The following is an 8,429-nucleotide window of genomic DNA, read 5'->3' as shown; positions in this document are numbered from 1 at the left end:
ATAATGTTCATAGATGAATTATCATATACAAGAAAACACTAATTAGAATGAACTTACTGTGCCACCTCTTCCAATTTGAACGAGTTTTAAATAATTTCAAGAGCTACCCCTTTTTTTTTTCCTTTTAAAGACAAAGAAACATCTGATGAAACTGGAAAAAAAAAAGGCATAATTGTGACCCCTACCACGAAGAACTAAATCGATTAAAAATCAGGTGTATTTTGCAATTATATATATACACACACATAAATTGAAAGTCCTGCATCTCGAACAATTCATTGAGTCCGTTCATAACACAATTCCTCTCGTGCTCTCCACATCTCAAACATCTTCTAGTTAATCGGGACAGATAAACTACCCCTGCAATATTGTCGGGAGAATTGTTGGCCATGTGGAGAATACACTAAATACGAGAAAATAAATTTGATACAAGATATTCTAGTGCTATGAGTTAATAGTGCATCAAGACTGGAGATCAAATTTGATAGAAAACACAAATTAGCGAAACTCAAAACTGGAACAATGTTCGAGCACTTCCAAAAAACTATTTAGGATACTAACCAACTAATGTGCAAGTGACTTTCACGAGAACAATTATTTCATCATCCGATTCCCCCGAGAATAATATCCAACCTTAGGAAAATACGAAGAGCATAATAATAGAAAATCTCAAAAGAGTAAAATATAAGACATTAATTCACTCTCATTTGTACGTAGGATTGTAAATCCTTTTTATATAGAGCAAAAAATTGGAATTAAGACACGGTAATTACACTGTACCTCGTCAACAGTATTCGATATATATCACACATAACATGCATTCAATATATGAACACGAGAAGTTAATTTTATGAAGCGTGAAGTCTCCCCTGTGATGAGGGAAATATGAGGGTTCTCTCTAGCTCTCTCGCCCTTTTCCCCTAAGTCTTTCAGAGCATGACCCCTCTGCCTTCCGCCCTTCCGCCCTTCCTCCGTCCAAGGACCCTCCCATGTCTTCCTCCGAGGATCCCCTGCTCTTAAAGAAGCCAGCTCTCAATATTACCTCTCCAAACTTGTAGGCCACATCCTGGGTGCCTATGAAAACGTCTTTAGCCTATGAACGAGGTCTCGATGATGATGACTGATGACGATGTTGCTGAGGATATGGACTCCTCTAAAGAAGGCCAACTTCGCGTCCTTTTCACTAGAGGAGAGAAGCAACTCTTATGACAACCATGGCGCTCTTCTCTTATCGTCAAGCTATTTGGTAAATCCTTCGAGCTTCAATACTTTACCAGGCGGCTCCAATCATTGTGGAACCCATCTGGGAACATGGAATGTGTTGACCTTGGCCATGGTTTCTTCCTCATCACCTTCAACACCAGAACTGACTTCGTAAGGGTTATCAGAGATAGCCCCTGGTTCGTTGGCCGTCAGTTCCTCACCATACGACTCTGGGAACCATCCTTCCAGCCATCCAAAGCCTCTTTCTCTGCAGTTGTTGTTTGGGCCCGCCTTCCTAAACTTCCTATTGAATTTTATTCCGAAAAACTGCTTAGCAAGATAGGAAACAGGATAGGGCCTTTGCTCCGTATTGACAGTCGAACATGCCTAGGTGTAAGAGGTAAGTATGCCTGCCTTTGTGTCCAGGTTGACCTCACTCGTCCCCTGCCCACTACCATTTGGATTGGTGATTTCGAGCAACCTCTACAATACGAAGGCATCAATCAACTTTGCTTCCACTGCGGTGTTGTTGGGCACATTATCCAAAAATGTCCAGTTCTCATGCCCCCCAATCCCACCCCAACGCAACCTGCACATGCTCCGTCTATTACTCCTGAAGAGTCTGCCTATGGGCCTTGGCTCATGGTTCAGAATCGCAAAAAGAGAACCTCACCATCCGCCCTTCGTAATCAGCTTGTTCATCCCTCCCACGCGTCCACTTCCAACAACCCTACAGACGTGGACAGCACTACAACACCGAATAATGGAGCCTTTGCTAAAGAGGTTCAAAAACAGGGCATGTCATTACAGGTGGCTGGAAATCAACCTCACCTAGCCGGGAAAGCTACTCCGATGGGCGGCTCCCGACAGACCCGTCTTCGAATACCCCGCCACCATGCAGGGTACGACAGCAGCAAAGACACTGGCAAAGGAATAGTATTGACCCCTACACCTGTCATTCAAGGAGAGGTCAAGGTTTCAAAAAATGGAATCTCCATTTTGTCTGCCAGCCAGCACCTGTTAGCATGTCCTGCCAATTTTGACCCTTCTGTCGAGCATATTCCAGACAGCTCCTCCGACCAAACGCAGTGTACGGATTATGGGTATGTAGAGGTCCCTATTACGACCCTCACTCAACCTTCACCCTCCCCTCAACTTCCCATAACTCTTACTCTGGCTAGCGTGCTGCCAAACCCCTCCATAACAATTAATGGCAACAAAAAGGAATTCAGGACAGATTACTAGGAGGAGCGCCTCTCCAAGGAACACCAGAGCCACTCCCATGAACAACAGCAGGGACAACACCCTAAAAAGAATGAGGAATAACCCCCGCAGTTACTGGGAACGCATACTTCGGAGGCCGACGCAACAATGGTGGATGCAAGAACCAGACCTCCAGTTGAGAGTCGAAGAAGACCTGATCGCGTACGTCCCGGGGCAAGCAAACAGACGCAGGCGACCAGTGGACCTCAACTTGAGTGATGCTTGGATGGGGATTCGTCGGATAAACTCACGAGATGTCGAAGTAGATCGCCTACACGTGGAGTACATGCTACAAGTAACTGCTCCGGCTCACTGCTTCCTCCGACAAAATGCATCGCAGCTTTGGTGGTCAGCTCTAAGGAGGGAAATCATGCTGGACCTGGAGTGCCCCCAACTCAGAAGGAATGCAACCCCGACTCCAGCACCAACGGAAATAGCACAGACTCAGCTAATCCCGCTCACCAGGAGACTCTCCAATGTCCCGGTCATGACAGCCACCTCCAGCACAGAAGCGAACATCATGATGATACTACCCAGACAACATGTCCACACGCTACCAATCTCAGCTACGACATGGCCATTGATGTAGGGGGAGTGGAAACATCCCTCCAAGTCACCCCTGTAACTGATCCCATATACAGTTTTCCTTACATGCTAATGGAGGCGCGCAACGATCACACCACGAACATGACCCATCCAAACCTCTATCATATGAATATGTTGGCATGGAATTGTAGGGGAGCTGGCAATGCAAACTTTAGGCGTGCTCTTCGAGATTTGATTAGCAATCATCACCCAGATATAGTGGTCCTTATTGAGACTCGCTTCTCGGGGGACAGAGCTGCTCGTACAGCCTCCTCCTTCCCCTTTGATGGATTCTACTGCACTGAAACCAGAGGCCCTTTTGGTGGAATCTAAATCATGTGGAAGACCGATCGAGTACAGCTTGATATCCCAGGCTCCACGAACCAGGAAATCCACGCTGTGGCCCAGGTGCAACACTCTCCTTTCACTCCTTGGCTATTATCTGCTATCTATGCTAGTCCCCGCCCTCCAAACAACTCTATGGAATAATCTTTGCACGATTTCTGAATCCGTAAATATGCCTTGGATAGTACTGGGAGACTTTAATGAAGTCGCTAGCGGTACAGAAAAGTTTAGAGGCCACGCAGTGAATGTGAATAGAGTATCGGCCTTTAATGACATGATGAGCCATTGTTCCCTCACAGATCTAGGTTTTACGGGTCCTCGATATACTTGGACCAATTTACGCTCACCTCAAAGCCTCATTATGGAACGAGTTGACCGGGCAATTGCCAACCCAACCTGGCATCTTCTCTTCCCGAACGCTATAATTCACCACCTCCCACATACTTACTCCGATCATTGCCCTCTCCTGCTCCAATTAAACCCCACCATGTCACCCCGTATAAACCGTCCTTTTCGCTTTGAAACTATGTGGCTTTCCCACAATGAATTCAAAGGGCCGGTTCGTCACTCGTGGGAACAAGCTAGCTTCAATCACAGCCTTGCGGTTCCTGTATTTAAAGAGAGAGTTCAACGTTGGAACAAAAACACTTTTGGAAACATCTTTAGAAGAAAAAGGACTTGCTTGGCGCGGCTTGCTGGGATCCAACGTTCTCTTGCCCTCAGACCTAATCAATTCCTAGTTGAATTAGAAAAGGATCTTCGGGGAGAGTACTCCACAATACTAGCGCAAGAAGAGGAGCTCTAGGCTTTCAAAGCAAGAACAAACTGGTCAACGGAGGGCGATAGAAATACCAAGTACTTTCATATGTCGACAATCGTCCACCGTCGACGCAATAAAATCTTGGTCCTCCGTAACACAGTTGGTGAGTGGATCACTGACCCGGCCTCATTCTCAAATATGATCCAAGCACACTTCCAGCAATTGTTCTGCACCGAGGTATCGTCATGCTCGCGGGCACCCCCTTCCTTTTCAAGTTGGAGAAGGACTTTAGATTCCTCACAATCGGCGTCCTTTCTCCACCCTATCCTACCTGATGAAATCACTGATGCGTTCTTCACCCTCAAGCCATATAAATCTCCAGGCCCTGATGGCCTCCACGCCTGCTTCTATCAAAGCTGCTGGGACATTATTGGAACCTCTGTCCAACAGGCCGTACTTCAGTTCTTTGAGTCCTTCGTATTGCCCGAAGGAGCCAACAACACTCTTATCACACTCATTCTGAAAACCAGCTCTCCTGAAACTATATTCCAGTATCGTCCTATTAGCCTCTGTAATACCATCTACAAGATTATTTCAAAGATCTTGGTGAGAAGGTTACGGCCCCACCTCAGTGACCTTATCTCCCCTTTCCAGTGCAGCTTCATTCCTGGTCGAAGAGCATCTGATAATGTCATCTTACTCCGCGAAATTATCCATTCTTTTCGAAGACAAAAAGGGAAGCAACGCAGCTTTGTCCTCAAACTAGACCTTGAGAAAGCTTTTGATCGCCTCAAATGGAATGTTATTCGCAAAGTCCTGCATCACTTTGGACTGCCGGAACAGTGGAGTCAATGGATAATGTCCTGTGTATCTTCTACCTCGACCTCCGTCCTCCTTAATGGAAATTGCCTTGAGCCTTTCATCCCTTCTCGGGGCATCAGACAAGGGGACCCGATATCCCCATACATCTTCATTATGTGCATGGAGTATCTGGTAAATCTTATTCAGGACAATGTTGACCTAAAAGTCTGGAAGGGTACCAAACCTACCCGTACCAGTTTCCCCTTGACTCACCTTCTCTTTGCCGATGATATCCTCTTAATGGGCACAACCTCCACCGCCACGGTAAATGCTGTTAAATCGGTTCTTCACTCCTTCTGCAAAGAGTCTGGCATGCGAGTAAATCTAGAGAAGTCAAAATTACTCTTCTCCAGAAACACCTTGTCAGTTCACCGCCAACGGACCTGCTCCCTGTTTGATATCAGTGAGACCGAGGACCTTGGGAAATATCTTGGATTCCCAATAAGCATTTTCCCTCGTAATATCTTGGATTCCCAATAAGCATTTTCCCTTGTAAGGAACGAGATTTTAATTTTGTCGTGCAAAAGGTTCAAGCAAAACTTGCGGGATGGAAGGCTTCTATGTTGTCTATGGCGGGTCGGGCCCTTCTCATCAACACAACATGTGCTGTTATCCCGTCTTACTTCATGCAATGCTCTTATCTTCCTAAATCCACGCTCTCCACACTTGATCGAATTAACCGGGACTTTCTCTGGGGTACTACATCGGCAAAAAAGAAGATCCACCTTGTTTCTTGGGATGTTGCAACCATGCCAAAAGCCTCAGGTGGCCTAGGCATTCCGAATATGAATTCTTGTAACAAGGCCCTGCTAGGGAGTCTAGTCTCTCAAGCATCAACTTCTCGGGAGCCATGGGCTTGCCTATTGCGACTTCAGCTCAATACTCGCAACCCCACTGATCTAGGCCGAGCATCCACCAATTGGAAAGCCATCAAAATAGGTATGGAGGTGTGGGAAAAAAGGAGCAAAATGGTTGATTGGCAACGGAGCCTTAACCAACTTTTGGTCGGACCGTTGGGTGGGAGGAATTCCTCTTAGAAGCATTATCAACGGCCCTTTTCCTGCCCAAGAAGATAATAGACTTGTTAGGTCTATCATTCTCCCTAACAAAACTTGGGATTTCTCTCTCCTTCCTTTTGACCTTCCTCCATACATCCGTGATTCCATTCAGGGTCTTCCAACGGGATTGGAGCATGAAATTCCGGACTCCATTATATGGGACCTCTCACATGATGGCAGATACAACACTAAGTCTGCATATCAGTTACTCCGCGACCAGCAAAAGACACCTGAAGTCAAATGGGACTGGTTATGGAAGTGTTCAACCATCCCACGTATTCATTACTTCATCTGGCTGTGCCATAAGGAGAGGCTTCCTACTGCTAGCCTCCTTGCTCAGCGTGGCCTACCTATCTCGCCTTACTGTCTAAGCTGCCCCTCAGAGCTGGAATCAGTCGAACATATACTCCAGAGCTGTTTTACAGCTTGGTCTTTCTGGCAACATATAGGGATCCCTCTTTCAGAGTTGAGCTCCTTCAATGCCCCGGTCAAGGACTGGATCATATATAATGTTTCATCATCCCAAACTTCACACTTTCAAATCCCATGGGGAATAATCTTTCCTTTCGCTATTTGGCACCTTTGGAAGAATAGGAACTCCTTAATATTCTCCTCGAAACCTCTACACCACAGTTTAGTAGAGTATACCATCCAGATTGCTGCTGAATTCTATGCTACCTAAGTGAGAACGACTGCTAAGCCCAGTTTAACCATACAAGTTTGCTGGAATCCTCCACCCGATGGCTTTCACAAACTTAACTCCGATGGTTGTTCGAAAGGTAGCCCAGGCTCAGCTGGTGCAGGGGGTTTCATTCGGGACTCTTTGGGTAGATGGGTCAGTGGTTTCAAGATGAATCTTGGATGCACCACCAGTCCTATAGCTGAGCTCAAACCTCTTTGCCAAGGATTAATCATTGCAGCAGAATGTGGAGCCAGCAAGTTGATTGTTGAGCTAGATGCAAAGCTAGTCCTCGATTGGGTATGGGGAAACAAAACCAATAGGGTGCTAACGAACTTGATTGATGATTGCAGATCTCTATGCCAACAATTTGATGTTATCTTGCCCAAGCACACCTACAGAGAAGCAAACAAGTGTGCATATCACCTAGCTAATCTTGGAGCTGATTTACCCGATTGCCTTGTTAGTTTAACTTACTCGCCTCCTTCCTTAAGAAAGCTTTTATTTGAAGATGCTATGGGGCTTACGTTTCCTAGAACTGTAAGGGCTACGCACATGAACGTTTAAGTCTTAATGAATTCTCTTATTCTACAAAATATATATATATATATATATATATGAACAAGAAAAATGAAAGGTCTAATCATGGGCTTATTTATGGGCCCAATCCTAGCTACAAGGATTAGGTATGAGCTTTTTGGGTAGCTTACGTATATTAACAGTCTTCAAGCTCTCACTGAGCTCCGCCTTCAAGGCTTTCCTTCTTGGGCTTCTTACCTATATTAATTTTCTAGATTTTTCAAAGATATCGAAAGCACCATCGCACGACCTCAGCAACCTCGAGTTGCCGCCGCCCGTCCAGCCTCTATATTGCCATGAAGAACAGCCGACCCGAGGTTGATTTTGGCCGTGCATAACTAGGTCGCTCCCTCCCACAACAGCACGGTCACTTCGGGTATCTCCTCCCTGGCTTGTGATTTAGAGTCGTGACCGCAAACAATCCTTAAAGGATGTCTATAGCCACGAGCAGCATTACATAATGGCTCAACAATCGTGTGCAGCCACGAAACAGTGAGGGCAAAGGTGTTTCTGATACCACTGAAAGAAAACGTTATAAAAAATGTAATGGAATAAACAATAAATTAAAATTTCATTCATTAATACATGCAGGATCGGCATCCGGAATCTTATTCCTAATGCGTGGTATCACTTTGCCATGATTAAACAATGCTAACTTGACAATCTTATTAGGGTTTATTGAAAAATACATCGTTTGCAAAATCCCTGCAAGATCGCCAAGTAATCGCATTCTTGAATAATCGCATGAAGCCGCCCAAGTGTTCGGCCTTTAGCTTGTCCATACGAACGCGTCTTCGCCAATGGATTGTTCCTCCTCGACTCGAGCTAGTCTCCATGGGTCGCCCACGCAATCAGACCACGCTCTCCAGTATAGGTAGAATGGGCAGTGAACTCCACGTGCAACTGATGACCAAGGAAGAAACAATTTCTTTCATTCGACTTGGGCAATGATGGACACGAGCTATCCTTTTTCACCCGTGCACCTCCCCCCCAGTTTTCTCTCCTGGCCTTGAATGGATTCATAGATACGACGATCCATGTATGTATATCACACACATATCTAAGATATACATGTATACAAATTTGCTAAAGCAGA

This window comes from Punica granatum, chromosome 5, assembly GCF_007655135.1.
Source record: "Punica granatum isolate Tunisia-2019 chromosome 5, ASM765513v2, whole genome shotgun sequence".
Lineage (NCBI taxonomy): Eukaryota > Viridiplantae > Streptophyta > Magnoliopsida > Myrtales > Lythraceae > Punica > Punica granatum.
The sequence above is the reverse complement of the archived record's forward strand: the minus strand, read 5'-3'. Positions refer to the sequence as shown.